Raw genomic sequence first — 18,117 nt, forward strand, 5'->3', positions numbered from 1 at the left:
TTTCTTCTGCTGCTGAGTGGGGGTTGGGAAAATTACCTTTTTTTAATATTGGAGTGGGAGAGACGGGTATTGGTAGTCGCTGGGAGATTCAGAATCGGACAAAACAAGAATGTCCGTTAATTACAATTATTCGTTATGATGAAACCCAGGAAGTCATCACAGCACAGGGATGGTGGGAGTCCCTCATAATGAGCACCGCACAGGGATGGTGGGAGCCCCTCCTAATGAGCACAGCATAGGGATGGGGGGAGCCCCTCATAATGATCACAGCACAGGGATGGTGGGAGCCCCTCATAATGATCACAGCACAGGGATGGGGGGAGCTCCTCCCAATGGGCACAGCACAGGGATGGTGGGAGCCCCTCGTAATGAGCACAGCACAGGGATGGGGGGAGCCCCTCATAATGATCACAGCACAGGGATGGTGGGAGCCCCTCATAATGAGCAAAGCAAAGGGATGGGGGGAGCCCCTCATAATGATCACAGCACAGGGATGGGGGGAGCCCCTCATAATGATCACAGCACAGGGATGGAGGGAGCCCCTCATAATGATCACAGCACAGGGATGGTGGGAGCCCATCATAATGAGCACAGCACAGGGATGGGGGGCCCTCATAATGATCACAGCACAGGGATGGGGGGAGCCCCTCATAATGATCACAGCACAGGGATGGGGGAGCCCCTCATAATAAACACACCACAGGGATGGTGGGAGCCCCTCATAATGAGCACAGCACAGGGATGGGGGAGCCCCTCATAATGATCACAGCACAGGGATGGAGGGAGCCCCTCATAATGATCACAGGAATGGTGGAAGCCCCTCATAATGAGCACAGCACAGAGATGGGGGAGCCCCTCATACAGATCACAGCACAGGGGTGGGGGGAGCCCCTCATAATGATCACAGCACAGGGATGGGGGGAGCCCCTCATAATGATCACAGCACAGGGATGGGGGGAGCCCCTCATAATGAGCACAGCACAGGGGATGATGGGAGTCCCTCATAATGAGTACAGCACAGGGGATGGTGGGAGCCCCTCATAATGATCACAGCACAGGGATGGGGGGAGCCCCTCATAATGAGCACAGCACAGGGGATAGTGGGAGTCCCTCATAATGAGTACAGCACAGGGGATGGTGGGAGCCACTCAAAATGAGCACAGCACAGGGATGGGGGGAGCCCGTCGTAATGAGCACAGCACAGGGATGGTGGGAGCCCCTCATAATGATCACAGCACAGGGATGGGGGGAGCCCCTCATAATGATCACAGCACAGGGATGGTGGGAGCCCCTCATAATGAGCACAGCACAGGGATGGGGGGAGCCCCTCATAATGAGCACAGCACAGGGATGGGGGGAGCCCCTCATAATGAGCACAGCACGGGGATGGGGGGTGCCCCTCATAATGATCACAGCACAGGGATGGGGGAGCCCCTCATAATGATCCCAGCACAGGGATGGGGGGGAGCCCCTCATAATGATCACAGCACAGGGATGGGAGGACCCCCTCATAATGAGCACAGGGATGGTGGAAGCCCCTCATAATGAGCACAGCACAGGGATGGAGGGAGTCCCTCATAATGAGCACAGCACAGGGATGGAGGGAGCCCCTCATAATGAGCACAGGGATGGTGGAAGCCCCTCATAATGAGCACAGCACAGGGATGGAGGGAGTCCCTCATAATGAGCACAGCACAGGGATGGAGGGAGCCCCTCATAATGAGCACAGGGATGGTGGAAGCCCCTCATAATGAGCACAGCACAGGGATGGAGGGAGTCCCTCATAATGAGCACAGCACAGGGATGGGGGAGCCCCTCATAATGAGCACAGCACAGGGATGGGGGAGCACCTCATAAAGATCATAGCACAGGGATGGGGAGAGCCCCTCATAATGAGCACAGCACAGGGATGGAGGGAGTCCCTCATAATGAGCACAGCACAGGGATGGAGGGAGCCCCTCATAATGAGCACAGGGATGGTGGAAGCCCCTCATAATGAGCACAGCACAGGGATGGAGGGAGTCCCTCATAATGAGCACAGCACAGGGATGGGGGAGCCCCTCATAATGAGCACAGCACAGGGATGGGGGAGCACCTCATAAAGATCACAGCACAGGGATGGGGGGAGCCCCTCATAATGATCACAGCACAGGGATGGGGGAGCCCCTCATAATGACCACAACACAGGGATGGGGGGAGCCCCTCATAATGATCACAGCACAGGGATGGGGGGAGCCCCTCATAATGAGCACAGCACAGGGGATGATGGGAGTCCCTCATAATGAGTACAGCACAGGGGATGGTGGGAGCCCCTCATAATGAGCACAGCACAGGGGATGGTGGGAGTCCCTCATAATGAGTACAGCACAGGGGATGCTGGGAGCCACTCAAAATGAGCACAGCACAGGGATGGGGGGAGCCCGTCGTAATGAGCACAGCACAGGGATGGTGGGAGCCCCTCATAATGATCACAGCACAGGGATGGGGGGAGCCCCTCATAATGATCACAGCACAGGGATGGTGGGAGCCCCTCATAATGAGCACAGCACAGGGATGGGGGGAGCCCCTCATAATGAGCACAGCACAGGGATGGGGGGAGCCCCTCATAATGAGCACAGCACGGGGATGGGGGGTGCCCCTCATAATGATCACAGCACAGGGATGGGGGAGCCCCTCATAATGATCCCAGCACAGGGATGGGGGGGAGCCCCTCATAATGATCACAGCACAGGGATGGGAGGACCCCCTCATAATGAGCACAGGGATGGTGGAAGCCCCTCATAATGAGCACAGCACAGGGATGGAGGGAGTCCCTCATAATGAGCACAGCACAGGGATGGAGGGAGCCCCTCATAATGAGCACAGGGATGGTGGAAGCCCCTCATAATGAGCACAGCACAGGGATAGAGGGAGTCCCTCATAATGAGCACAGCACAGGGATGGGGGAGCCCCTCATAATGAGCACAGCACAGGGATGGGGGAGCACCTCATAAAGATCACAGCACAGGGATGGGGGGAGCCCCTCATAATGATCACAGCACAGGGATGGGAGGAGCCCCTCATAATGAGCACAGGGATGGTGGAAGCCCCTCATAATGAGCACAGCACAGGGATGGAGGGAGTCCCTCATAATGAGCACAGCACAGGGATGGAGGGAGCCCCTCATAATGAGCACAGGGATGGTGGAAGCCCCTCATAATGAGCACAGCACAGGGATGGAGGGAGTCCCTCATAATGAGCACAGCACAGGGATGGGGGAGCCCCTCATAATGAGCACAGCACAGGGATGGGGGAGCACCTCATAAAGATCACAGCACAGGGATGGGGGGAGCCCCTCATAATGATCACAGCACAGGGATGGGGGAGCCCCTCATAATGACCACAACACAGGGATGGGGGGAGCCCCTCATAATGATCACAGCACAGGGATGGGGGGAGCCCCTCATAATGAGCACAGCACAGGGGATGATGGGAGTCCCTCATAATGAGTACAGCACAGGGGATGGTGGGAGCCCCTCATAATGATCACAGCACAGGGATGGGGGGAGCCCCTCATAATGAGCACAGCACAGGGGATGGTGGGAGTCCCTCATAATGAGTACAGCACAGGGGATGGTGGGAGCCCCTCAAAATGAGCACAGCACAGGAATGGGGGGAGCCCGTCGTAATGAGCACAGCACAGGGATGGTGGGAGCCCCTCATAATGATCACAGCACAGGGATGGGGGGAGCCCCTCATAATGATCACAGCACAGGGATGGTGGGAGCCCCTCATAATGAGCACAGCACAGGGATGAGGGGAGCCCCTCATAATGAGCACAGCACAGGGATGGGGGGAGCCCCTCATAATGAGCACAGCACAGGGATGGGGGGTGCCCCTCATAATGATCACAGTACAGGGATGGGGGAGCCCCTCATAATGATCCCAGCACAGGGATGGGGGAGCCCCTCATAATGATCACAGCACAGGGATGGGGGGAGCCCCTCATAATGAGCACAGGGATGGTGGAAGCCCCCTTATAATGAGCACAGCACAGGGATGGGGGGAGCCCCTCATAATGAGCACAGCACAGGGATGGGGGGAGCCCCTCATAATGAGCACAGCACAGGAATGGGGGGAGCCCCTCATAATGAGCACAGCACAGGGATGGAGGGAGTCCCTCATAATGAGCACAGCACAGGGATGGAGGGAGCCCCTCATAATGAGCACAGGGATGGTGGAAGCCCCTCATAATGAGCACAGCACAGGGATGGAGGGAGTCCCTCATAATGAGCACAGCACAGGGATGGGGGAGCCCCTCATAATGAGCACAGCACAGGGATGGGGGAGCACCTCATAAAGATCACAGCACAGGGATGGGGGGAGCCCCTCATAATGATCACAGCACAGGGATGGGGGAGCCCCTCATAATGACCACAACACAGGGATGGGGGGAGCCCCTCATAATGATCACAGCACAGGGATGGGGGGAGCCCCTCATAATGAGCACAGCACAGGGGATGATGGGAGTCCCTCATAATGAGTACAGCACAGGGGATGGTGGGAGCCCCTCATAATGATCACAGCACAGGGATGGGGGGAGCCCCTCATAATGAGCACAGCACAGGGGATGGTGGGAGTCCCTCATAATGAGTACAGCACAGGGGATGGGGGGAGCCCCTCAAAATGAGCACAGCACAGGAATGGGGGGAGCCCGTCGTAATGAGCACAGCACAGGGATGGTGGGAGCCCCTCATAATGATCACAGCACAGGGATGGGGGGAGCCCCTCATAATGAGCACAGCACAGGGATGGAGGGAGTCCCTCATAATGAGCACAGCACAGGGATGGGGGAGCCCCTCATAATGAGCACAGCACAGGGATGGGGGAGCACCTCATAAAGATCACAGCACAGGGATGGGGGGAGCCCCTCATAATGATCACAGCACAGGGATGGGGGAGCCCCTCATAATGACCACAACACAGGGATGGGGGGAGCCCCTCATAATGATCACAGCACAGGGATGGGGGGAGCCCCTCATAATGAGCACAGCACAGGGGATGATGGGAGTCCCTCATAATGAGTACAGCACAGGGGATGGTGGGAGCCCCTCATAATGATCACAGCACAGGGATGGGGGGAGCCCCTCATAATGAGCACAGCACAGGGGATGGTGGGAGTCCCTCATAATGAGTACAGCACAGGGGATGGTGGGAGCCCCTCAAAATGAGCACAGCACAGGAATGGGGGGAGCCCGTCGTAATGAGCACAGCACAGGGATGGTGGGAGCCCCTCATAATGATCACAGCACAGGGATGGGGGGAGCCCCTCATAATGATCACAGCACAGGGATGGGGGGAGCCCCTCATAATGAGCACAGCACAGGGGATGGTGGGAGTCCCTCATAATGAGTACAGCACAGGGGATGGGGGGAGCCCCTCAAAATGAGCACAGCACAGGAATGGGGGGAGCCCGTCGTAATGAGCACAGCACAGGGATGGTGGGAGCCCCTCATAATGATCACAGCACAGGGATGGGGGGAGCCCCTCATAATGATCACAGCACAGGGATGGTGGGAGCCCCTCATAATGAGCACAGCACAGGGATGAGGGGAGCCCCTCATAATGAGCACAGCACAGGGATGGGGGGAGCCCCTCATAATGAGCACAGCACAGGGATGGGGGGTGCCCCTCATAATGATCACAGTACAGGGATGGGGGAGCCCCTCATAATGATCCCAGCACAGGGATGGGGGAGCCCCTCATAATGATCACAGCACAGGGATGGGGGGAGCCCCTCATAATGAGCACAGGGATGGTGGAAGCCCCCTTATAATGAGCACAGCACAGGGATGGGGGGAGCCCCTCATAATGAGCACAGCACAGGGATGGGGGGAGCCCCTCATAATGAGCACAGCACAGGGATGGAGGGAGCCCCTCATAATGAGCACAGCACAGGGATGGTGGGAGCCTCTCATAATGAGCGCAGCACAGGGATGGGGGGAGCCCCTCATAATGAGCACAGCACAGGAATGGTGGGAGCCTCTCATAATGAGCACAGCACAGGGATGGGGGGAGCCCCTCATAATGAGCACAGCACAGGGATGGTGGGAGCCTCTCATAATGAGCACAGCACAGGGATGGGGGGAGCCCATCATAATGATAAATTCATCATAACGAACGTTCGTAATTTTTTCCTGAAAAGTTAACGAACCTAACGAAAATTCGTATTTCGTACAAATCCAAATTTTGGACATGAATTACGAAATACGAATTAACGGCTAATACAGAACCGAAACGTAACAATTTTATTGACAGCGCACACGTCTAATTCCCATTCTATTTCCGATGATATGAATGGAATGGAATCCATTATTGATTCTACTCCACAAAGTTTGGATAAGTCCAAACCTGCTTATCATTTTACTATTTGAGATCAAATATCTCCTGAAGCTGTTTGTCTATTTTTGTATTATTCTATTTATGTGTTAAGAGATATAAATCTCTGCCTAATTATATGGAATGCAGCCAATATGGTAATCTAATTGTTTATACACTCTGATTAACTTATATAAGGTAACATATTATTTGCATAGTCAGTAGAGCGACTCATTCTATGTACTATGAATATCTAGATTCCATATCCTGAATGCTGATTTTGTCCCATATTTTGTCTAAATGCAACACTGTTATATCTTTATAAACAAAGTTACTGTTCTAATATAGATTAATATTGGTACTTCAAACTTTTAGTTATCTAAGACTTGGTTATTAGATGTTTATTTTTAAATCATTTTATATAATGGTCATCGTAGTCCCGGAGATAGTCACTGCACCTCCAATACTTCCTCCAGTGCCCAACAGACTGTTTGGTCACTCTTAGGACTAAGTGTGCCCACAGGTATTTACTACCAACCTTTGGATACTTGTTTCTCTAAAGCCGCGTACACACGTAGCGGTATGTCCGACGTACTTAATCTGGCGGACTTCCCGCCAGACTGTCCGTCGGACTTTCCGAACGGGCTACTTGCCCACACACGGCACTTTTTGAGCGGACTAATACGGCGTACTAAGTCCGCCGTACTATCTGCCCTACTTTTGAAATGAACGGACTCGCCCACACATGCGGAGGAAAGTCCGCTCATTTCGAGCGCATCTCCAGGTAGGCGGGGCCCGCGAAGGAGACGTCGCTGGCCCCGCCGCCTGGTATGGACTTAAAGGGGAACCCCAACGCCGAAAAAAAATCGACGTGGGGGTCCCCCCCAAGTCCACAACAGACCCTTGTCCGAGCATGCTACCCGGCCGGCCAGGAAAGGGGGGGCGAGCGAGCGCCCCCCCCCTCCTGAGCCGTACCAGGCCGCGTGCCCTCAACATGGGGGGTGCCTTGGGGAAGGGGGGGCCGCGCGGCCCTCCCACCCCAAAGCACCTTGTCCCCATGTTGATGAGGACAAGGGCCTCTTCCCGACAACCCTGGCCGTTGGTTGTCGGGGTCTGCGGGCGGGGGGCTTATCGGAATCCGGGAGCCCCCTTTAATAAGGGGGCCCCGGATACCGGCCCCCCACCCTATGTGAATGAGTATGGGGTACAATGTACCCCTACCCATTCACCTGTAAAATAAAAGTACAAAAAAAACACAACACACAAGATAAAATACTTTATTGCACAGCTCCGGGGGTCTTCCGTCTTCAGGGGTCTTCTCGCCGGACTCCTCCGCTATCTTCTTGTAGCTCTTTTACTAGCGGAGGAGCCCGGCATTCTTCTTTGTCACCGCGGCCTCTTCTTCCGACTTGGGGGGTCTTGTCCCCCTTTTCGGTTCTTCTGCCGGGCCACCGCGCCTTCTTATAGCTCTTTTACAGGCGGTGGTCCGGTCTTCTGTCACCGCCGCCGCCTTCCGCTCTTCTTCTTCTTCTCCAGGAGATGTTGACTCGACAATCTCTCCAGCCGCAATGCCAGGGACGCGCTGCGCTGCCACTTATATAGGGACAAGGGGCGGTGTCACATGGGTTTATGTCACATGGGTTGGTCACATGGGTTGATGTCACATGGCGACAGTCCCAGCATCCTCCGGGACTGTGACATCGTAAGGGGGCGGGGTCACCATGTGACACCAACTCATGTGACATAAACCCATGTGACACCGCCCCTTGTCCCTATATAAGTGGCAGCGCAGCGCGTCCCTGGCATTGCGGCCGGAGAGATCGTCGAGTCAACATCTCCTGGAGAAGAAGAAGAAGAAGAACGGAAGGTGGCGGCGGCGACAGAAGACCGGGCCACCGCCTGTAAAAGAGCTATAAGAAGGCGCGGTGGCCCGGCAGAAGAACCGAAGAGGGGGACAAGACCCCCGAAGTCGGAAGAAGAGGCCGGCGGCGAGGAAGAAAGCCGGACTCCTCCGCTAGCAAAAGAGCTACAAGAAGATAGCGGAGGAGTCCGGCGAGAAGACCCCCCGAAGACGGAAGACCCCCGAGCTATGCAATAAAGTATTTTATCTCGTGTGTTGTGTTTTTTTTGTACTTTTATTTTACAGGTGAATGGGTAGGGGTACATTTTACCCCATACTCATTCACATAGGGTGGGGGGCCGGTATCCGGGGGCCCCCTTATTAAAGGGGGCTCCCGGATTCCGATAAGCCCCCCGCCCGCAGACCCCGACAACCAACGGCCAGGGTTGTCGGGAAGAGGCCCTTGTCCTCATCAACATGGGGACAAGGCGCCCCCCATGTTGAGGGCACGCGGCCTGGTACGAGCCGCCCCCCCTTTCCTGGCCGGCAGAGTAGCGTGCTCGGACAAGGGTCTGTTGTGGACTTGGGGGGGACCCCCACGCCCTCTAAGTCCATACCAGGCGGCGGGGCCAACGACGTCTCCTTTGCGGGCCCCGCTTTCCTGCAGACCCGCTCGAAATGAGCAGACTTTTCTCCGGGCGGGAAAAGTCTCTTCATTTCCAAAGTACAGCGGACTGGCATACACACGGCCGGATTGTCCGCCGAAATGCGAGTCTGCCGGGAAGATTGGAGTGCAACACGGCATTCTAAGTCCGCCGTACTTTCGGGTCCAAAAAGTATGCCGGAGGCTACACACAGGGGGATTGTTTGACAGACTTGAGTTTGCCGGACTTTTCCACCAGATTGTTTGATCGTGTGTACGCGGCATTAGGAGCTTTTTTTCTTCTTGGTTAAAAAACACCCCCCTGCTCTCTGTCAGCCCCGCTCCTCTCTGTCAGCCACCCTCTCCACTGTCAGCCCCATCCTCTCTGTTAGCCCCCCTCCTCTCTGTTAGCCCCCTCCTCTGTGAGTCCCCCCTCTCTGTCAGCCCCCCTCCTCTCTGTCAGCTACCCCCTCCTCTCTGTCAGCTACCTCCCTCCTCTCAGTTAGCCACCCTCTCCTCTGTCAGCCCCCTCCTCTCTGTCAGCTACCCCCCTCCTCTATGTCAGCTACCCCCTCCTCTCTGTCAGCTACCCCCCTCCTCTCAGTTAGCCACCCTCTCCTCTGTCAGCTATCCCCTCCTCTCTGTCAGCTATCCCCTCCTCTCTGTCAGCTACCCCTCCTCTTTGTCAGCTACCCCTCCTCTCTGTCAGCTCCCCCCTTCTCTCGGTCAGCCACGCTCTCGCTGTCAGCCACCTCCTCTCTGTCAGCCACCTCCTCTCTGTCAGCCCCCTCCTCTGTCAGCCCCCCTCCTCTGTTAGCCCCCCTCCTGGGTCAGCTCCCTTTCTCTGTGAGTCCCCCCTCTTTGTCAGCCCCCCTCCTCTCTGTTAGCCCCCTCCTCTCTGTCAGCTACCCCTCCTCTCTGTCAGATACCCCCTCCTCTCTGTCAGATACCCCCTCCTCTCTGTCTGCTACCCCCTCCTCTCAGTCTTACCCCCCTCCTCTCAGTCAGCTACCCTTTCCTCTGTCAGCCCCTCCTCTCTGTCAGCCCCCTCATCTTTGTTAGCCACCCCCTCCGCTCTGTCAGCTACCCACTCCTCTCAGTCAGCTACCCCCCTCCTCTCAGTCAGCTACCCTCTCCTCTGTTAGCCCCCTCCTCTCTGTCAGCTCCCTCCTCTCAGTCAGCCACCCTCTCCTCAGTCAGCCACCCTCTCCTCTGTCAGCCACCCTCTCCTCTGTCAGCCACCCTCTCCTCAGTCAGCCACCCTCTCCTCTGTAGGCCCCCTCCTCTCTGTCAGCCCCCTCATCTCTGTTAGCCACCCCCTCCTCTCTGTCAGCTACCCCCTACTCTCAGTCAGCCACCCTCTCCTCTGTCGGCCCCCTCCTCTCTGTCAGCCTCCTCCTCTCTGTCAGCTCCCTCCTCTCTGTCAGGTCCCTCCTCTCTGTCAGCCCCCCTCCCTCTTCTGTCAGCCCCCTCCTCTCTGTGCGTCCCCTCTCTATCTCAGCCCCCCTCCTCTCTGTCAGCTACCCCCCTCCTCTCCGTCAGCTACCTCCTCCTCTAAGTCAGCTATCCCCACCTCTCTGTCAGCCACCCTCTCTGTTGGCCCCTGCTCTCTGTCAGCCCCCCTCCTCTGTTAGCCCCCCTCTTCTGTCAGCCTTCTCCTCTGTGGGCCCCCCCTCCTCTCTGTCAGCTACCCCAATCCTGTCTACCAGCTACCCCCCTCTACTCAGTCAGCCACCCTCCCCTTTTGTTGGCACCCTCCTCTCTGTCAGCCCCCTCCTCTCTGTCAGCTCCCTCCTCTCTGTCAGCCCCCCTTTGTCAGCCCCCCTCCTCTCTGTGATTCCCCTCTCTATGTCAGCCCTCCTCCTCTCTGTCAGTTACCCCCTCCTCTCTGTCAGTTACCCCCTCCTCTCTGTCAGCTACACCCCTCCTCTCTGTCAGTTACCCCTCCTCTCTTTCAGCTACACCCCTCCTCTCTGTCAGCTACCCCCTCTTCTGTCAGCTACCCACTCCTCTCTGTTAGCTACCCCCTCCTCTCTGTCAGCTACCCCCTCCTCTGTAACCCCCCTCCTCTTTGTCAGCTATCCCCTCCTCTCTGTCAGCCCCCCTCCTCTCTGTCAGCCACCCTCTCCTCTGTCGGCCCCATCTTCTCTGTCAGCCCCCTCCTCTCTGTCAGAAACCACCTTCTCTCTGTCAGCTACCCCCCTCCTCTCAGTCAGCCACCCTCCTCTGTTATCCCTCCTCCTCTGTCAACCTACCTCCTCTGCGAGTCTCCCATTTCTGTCAGCCCCCTTCTCTCTGTTAGCCCCCTCCTCTCTGTCAGAAACCACCTTCTCTCTGTCAGCTACCCCCCTCCTCTCACTCAGCCACCCTCTCCTCTGTTGGCCCCCTCCTCTCTGTCAGCCCCCTCCTCTCTGTCAGCTCCCTCCTCTCTGTCAGCCCCCCTCTGCCAGCCCCCCTCCTCTCTGTGAGTCCCCTCTCTATGTCAGCCCTCCTCCTCTCTGTCAGTTACCCCCTCCTTTCTCTCAGCTACACCCCTCCTCTCTGTCAGCTACCCCCTTCTCTCTGTCAGCTACCCCCTCCTCTGTCAGCCCCCTCCTCTCTGTCAGCCACCCCCCTCCTGTCTGTCAGCTACCCCCTCCTTTTGTCAGTCCCCTCCTCTCTGTCAGCTACCCCCGTCCTGTCTGTCAGCTACCCCCCTCCATTCAGTCAGCCACCTTCTCCTTTGTTGGCACCCTCCTCTCTGTCAGCCCCCTCCTCTCTGTCAGCTCCCTCCTCTCTGTCAGCCCCCCTCTGTCAGCCCCCCTCCTCTCTGTGATTCCCCTCTCTATGTCAGCCCTCCTCCTCTCTGTCAGTTACCCCCTCCTCTCTGTCAGCTACACCCCTCCTCTCTGTCAGCTACCCCCTCCTCTCTGTCAGCTACCCCCTCCTCTCTGTCAGCTACCACCTCCTCTGTCAGCCCCCTCCTCTCTGTCAGCTACCCCCCTCCTGTCTGTCAGCTACCCCCTCCTTTTTTCAGTCCCCTCCTCTCTGTCAGCTACCCCCTCTCTGTCAGCTACCCCCACCTCAGTCACCCCCTCCTCTCTTTCAGCTACCCTCCTCTCTTTCAGCTATCCCCCTCCTCTCTGTCAGCTACCCCCCTCCTCTCTGTCAACCCTCTCCTCTCTTTCAGCCACCCTCTCCTCTGTTGGCCCCCTCCTCTCTGTCAGTCCCCCTCCTCTCTGTCAGCCTCCCTCCTCTGTTAGCCCCCATCCTCTGTTAGCCCCCCTCCTCTGTCAGCCTTCCCCCTCTGTGGGCCCCCCTCTCTATCAGCTACCCCCATCCTGTCTGTCAGCTACCCCCTCCTCTCAGTCAGCCACCCTCTCCTCTGTTGGCACCCTCATCTCTGTCAGCCCCCTCCTCTCTGTCAGCTCCCTCCTCTCTGTCAGCCCCCCTCTGTCAGCCCCCCTCCTCTCTATGATTCCTCTCTCGGTGTCAGCCCTCCTCCTCTCTGTCAGTTACCCCCTCCTCTCTGTCAGCTACCCCCTCCTCTGTCAGCCCCCTCCTCTCTGACAGCTACCCCCTCTTCTCTTTCAGCTACCCCCTCCTCTCTTTCAGCTACCTCCCTCCTCTCTTTCAGCTACCCCCCTCCTCTCTGTCAGATACCCCCTCCTCTCTGTCAGCCCCCTCCTCTCTGGTAGCCACCCTCTTCTCTGTCGGCCCCCTCCTCTCTGTCAGCGCCCCTCCTCTGTTAGCCCCCTCTTCTGTGGGGACCCCCTCCTCTCTGTCAGCTACCCCCGTCCTGTCTGTCAGCTACCCCCTCCTCTGTCAGCCCCCTCCTCTCTGTCAGCTACCACCTTCTCTCTGTCAGCTACCCCCCTCCTCTCAGTTAGCCACCCTCTCCTCTGTGGACCCCCTCCTCTCAGTCAGCCACCCTCTCCTCTGTTGGCCCCCTCCTCTCTGTCAGCCCCCTCCTCTCTGTCAGCCACCCTCTCCACTGTCGGCCCCCTCCTCTCTGTCAGCCCCCCTCCTCTGTTTGCCCCCTCCTCTGTCAGCCTCCCTCCTCTGTGGGGCCCCCTCCTCTCTGTCAGCTACCCCCGTCCTGTCTGTCAGCTACCCCCGTCCTCTCAGTCACCCACCCTCTCCTCTGTTGGCCCCCTCCTCTCTGTCAGACCCTCCTCTCTGTCAGCTCCCTCCTCTGTCAGCCCCCCTCTGTCAGACCCCCTCCTCTCTGTGAGTTCCCTCTCTATGTCAGCCCTCCTCCTCTCTGTCAGTTACCCCCTCCTCTCTGTCAGCTACACCCCTCCTCTCTGTCAGCTACCCCCTCCTCTGTCAGCCCCCTCCTCTCTGTCAGCTACCCCACTCCTCTCTGTCAGCTACCACCCTCCTCTCTGTCAGATACTCCCCTCCTCTGTCAGCTACACCCCTCCTCTCTGTCAGCTACCCCCCACCTCTGTCACCCCTCCTCTCTTTCAGCTACCCCCTCCTCTTTTTCAGCTACCCCCTCCTCTCTTTCAGCTACCCCCCTCCTCTCTGTCAGTTACCCCTTCCTCTCTGTCAGCCACCCTCCTCTCTGTCAGCCACCCTCCTCTCTGTCAGCCCCCCTCCTCTGTCAGCTACCACCTTCTCTCTTTCAGCTACCCCCCTCCTCTTAGTCAGCCACCCTCTCCTCTGCCAGCCCCCTCCTCTCAGTCAGCCACCCTCTCCTCTGTCGGCCCCCTCCTCTCTGTCGGCCCCCTCCTCTCTGTCAGCCCTCTCCTCTCTGTTAGCTACCCCCTCCTCTCTGTCAGCTACCCCCTCCTCTCTGTCAGCTACCTCCTCCTCTCTGTCACTGCCACCCTCCTCTCTGTCAGCCCCCCTCCTTTCTGTCAGCCCCCTTCCTCTCTGTAAGCCCACCTCCTCTCTGTCTGCCCACCTCCTCTCTGTGCACCCCCTATTATGTTCATCACCCCTCCACTGTCAGCCACACTGCTCTCTGTTGGCCCCCCTCCTAGAAGGCAGGTGCAGAGAGGTCAGGTGAGTTTACACATATCTTTGCAGTGGCTCCTGGAAGGTAAGGGTTTTTTTTGTCTCGCTGTGATGGAGGTCTCTATTGGGGGGCACAGGCACTGTCTGATAATTAATCTGCTACTTTCCACTGCTCTACTGACACCATCCCGTCCACTGCCTTACTGACACCGTCCACTGCCTTACTGACACCGTCTACTGCTCTACTGACACTGTCCACTGCTCTACTGACACCATACACTGCCCTACTGACACCGCTCACTGCCCTACTGACACCGCCCACTGCCCTATTGACACCGTCCCTTCCACCACCCTACTGACACTGTCTACTGCCCTACTGACACCATCTACTGCCCTACTGACGCTGTCTACTGCCCTACTGACACCGTCTACTGCCCTACTGACACCGTCCGCTGCCCTACTGACACCATCCACTGCTCTACTGACACCATCCACTCCCCTACTGACATCGCTCACTGCCCTACTGACACCGTCTACTGCCCTACTGACACCGTCTACTGCCCTACTGACACCATCTACTGCCATACTGACACCACTCACTGCCCTTCTGACACCGTCCACTGCCCTACTGACACCATCTACTGCCCTACTGACACCATCTACTGCCCTACTGACACCGTCTACTGCCCTACTGACACCATCCCCTGTTCTACTGACACCATCCACTGCCCCACTGACACCATCCTCTGTTCTCCTGACACAACCCACTGCTCTTCTGACACCATCCACTGCTCTACTGACACCGTTTACTGCTCTCACATCATCCTCTGTTCTACTGACACCATCCACTGCCCTACTGACACCATCCTCTGCTCTTCTGACACCACCCACTGCTCTTCTGACACCATTCACTGCTCTACTGACACCGTCCACTGCCCTACTGACACCATCCACTGCCCTACTGACACCATCCACTGCCCTACTGACACCATCCACTGCTCTTCTGACACCATCCACTGCCCTACTGACACCATCCACTGCCCTACTGACACCGTCCACTGCCCTACTGACACCGTCCACTGCCCTACTGACACCGTCCACTGCTCTACTGACACCGTCCACTGCTCTACTGACACCGTCCACTGCTCTACTGACACCGTCCACTGCTCTACTGACACCGTCTACTGCTCTCACGCTATCCTCTGTTCTACTGACACCATCCACTTCCCTACTGACACCATCCTCTGCTCTTCTGACACCACCCACTGCTCTTCTGACACCATCCACTGCTCTACTGACACCATCCACTGCTCTTCTGACACCATTCACTGCTCTACTGACACCGTCCACGATTTATATAGAGCCAACAGTTTATGCAGCACTTTACAATGTATGGGGGGACAACACAATTACAGTACAATACAAAAGGTACAGGAGGGCCCGGCTCGTATGAGCTTACATTCTAAAGGGAGGGGGTGGTGGTACAAAAGGTAATAGCTGCAAAGTCGGGGACAGTTGGGGGACAGTTGTTGTTAGGTGGGTGTGGGATAGATCTCCCTGAATAAATGAGTTTTCAGGGATCTCCTAAAGGTGGACAGGGTAGGGGCTGAGCGGACAGACTGTTGCAGGGAGTTCCAGAGGATGGGAGAGGCTCTGGAGAAGTCCTGAAGGTGAGCATGGGAGGAGGTAACAAGGGAGCCTAGAAAGCAGGAGGTCGTCGGAGGAGGTGAGAGGACGATTTGGGCGATATCTGCAGATGAGGTTGGTGATGTAGATGGGGGGCGAGATTGTGGATGGCTTTGTATGTTATGGTTAGCATTTAGAATTTTACACGGTGGGGGAGGGGAAGCCAGTGAAGGGATTGGCAGAGAGGGGCAGCAGTCACGGAATGATTAGTGAGGGGTATTAGTCTAGCAGCAGCATTTGTAATACACTGAAGGTGGGGGGGGAGCCTGTGTAAGGGTCGGCCATTAAGGAGGGAGTTGCAGTAGTCAAGGCGGGAAATAATCAAGGAGTGAATGAGTTGCTTTGTGGTGTCATTGGTCTCTTCTCTCACTCTTCTTATTACTATTATTATTGTTATATTATTATTATTATTATATTATTATTATTATTATTACTCTACTGACACCGCTCACTGCTCTTCTGACACCGCTCACTGCCCTACTGGCTGACAGTGTCCACTTTTAAGGTAGGCTAGTTTCATATTTTAACTGGCATTTCTTTTATTAATCAAATCATATTTTATGGGTACACAAATGCTTTTGTTTTATTTGACCATGCCCCTTTAAGTTCCCACCCCCCTCCCCCCACTCTTAATGCAATTTGGCCACAGCCACTGTTCGCCGTACCACACCTCATTACTACTCTCTTTGGGTAACCCAAAGGTGTCCCGGGGATTTTACAATCCTTTACAATGTACTACAAAAAAAAAATTTGCTGTGCGCCGTGAAAGTCTTCAAGTTTGGCTTTAAGAAAAGGCGGCAACCCTAGTCGGATGTGATGACGTCCTCGCCAGGCACAGGTTTGGCTGTTGTATGGCACAGACAGGCAGCATTGTATGGCACAGACAGGCTGCATTGTATGGCACAGACAGGCAGCATTGTATGGCACAGACAGGCTGCATTGTATGGCACAGGTCAGACTGCATTGTATGGCACAGGTCAGGCTGCATTGTATGGCACAGACAGGCTGCATTGTATGGCACAGACAGGCTGCATTGTATGGCACAGGTCAGACTGCATTGTATGGCACAGGTCAGGCTGCATTGTATGGCACAGACAGGCAGCATTGTATGGCACAGACAGGCTGCATTGTATGGCACAGACAGGCAGCATTGTATGGCACAGACAGGCTGCATTGTATGGCACAGACAGGCAGCATTGTATGGCACAGACAGGCTGCATTGTATGGCACAGACAGGCAGCATTGTATGGCACAGACAGGCTGCATTGTATGGCACAGACAGGCAGCATTGTATGGCACAGGTCAGACTGCATTGTATGGCACAGGTCAGGCTGCATTTCATGGGCACTGGTAAATATTTTAGTACACCATTTGGTTCAGAATATTTTCTCCTTGTTTTCCTCCTAGGTGCGTCTTCTGGAGAGAAACATACGGCGTATTTGTATGCGGTAAAATTATGGAGTTTGTGGTAGTATTTTATTAGGTAATATATATATATATATATATATATATATATAGTGTATATTTATGTGCCGGCACTTTTGTTACCATTATATTGCCCCATAAATACACATTTTGCTTCTGGTTTGTGGCGGCAGAAGCGCGCTCGTCATTGTGGCATTACTTTGTATCTTCTGTAACAAGGACTTTCCCTGAGGAATCATTTCTACTTATTACAATTGTTTGTATAGTGCAGAAGGTTCCACGTCACTTCACAGCCTCGGGAAATAACACAACGATCCTTCCAGAAAGGATACAATCTACCTATTGTTGAAGAAAAAACTGGGAGGTGCCGATCTTCAGAGCTTACAGTTCAATGATGTGCGAGAGCCGTGCCCGGGACAAGGTTCTCCAGAGCCCGGGGTGAACATGCCAGACTGACCCCCCGCAAAAATCTCCCCACAAAAACAATGAGCACTAATCTGCATGCTTACCCCCTGAGCATAAATCCCCCCTCCTCCCAGTACAAATCCACCCTCCTGCTGAAATCCCCCATCTCTTTGCCCCCCACCAACCCCCAAATCTCCCTCGATCAAATGACCACCCCCCCAAAAAAATAAAATCCCCCTCCCAGCACAACCCCCCAAAATCCCCCCACCTAGCACAAATCCTCTTCTCCCACCCCCCTCCCAACACCCCCCCAAAATCCCCCCACCTAGCACAAATCCTCTTCTCCCACCCCCCTCCCAACACAAATCCCCCCACCTAGCACAAATCCTCTTCTCCCACCCCCCTCCCAGCACAAATCCCCCCACCTAGCACAAATCATCTTCTCCCACCCCCTCCCAACACCCCCCAATCCCCCCACCTAGCACAAATCCTCTTCTCCCACCCCCTCCCAACACAAATCCCCCCAAATCCCCCCACCTAGCACACATCCTCTTCTCCCACCCCCTCCCAACACTCACCCTCCCCAATCACCCCACTAGCACAAATCCTCTTCTCCCACCCCCCTCCCAACACAAATCCCCCCACCTAGCACAAATCCTCTTCTCCCACCCCCCTCCCAACACAAATCCCCCCCACCTAGCACAAATCCTTTTCTCCCACCCCCCTCCCAACACAAATCCCCCCCCCCCCACCTAGCACAAATCCTCTTCTCCCACCCCCTCCCAACACAAATCTGCCCTCCCAAATCCCCCCATCT

The sequence above is a fragment of the Lithobates pipiens genome, unplaced genomic scaffold, assembly GCF_037356315.1.
Source record: "Lithobates pipiens isolate NorthernLeopardFrog02 unplaced genomic scaffold, aLitPip1_a1.2 Scaffold_22, whole genome shotgun sequence".
Taxonomy (NCBI): domain Eukaryota; kingdom Metazoa; phylum Chordata; class Amphibia; order Anura; family Ranidae; genus Lithobates; species Lithobates pipiens.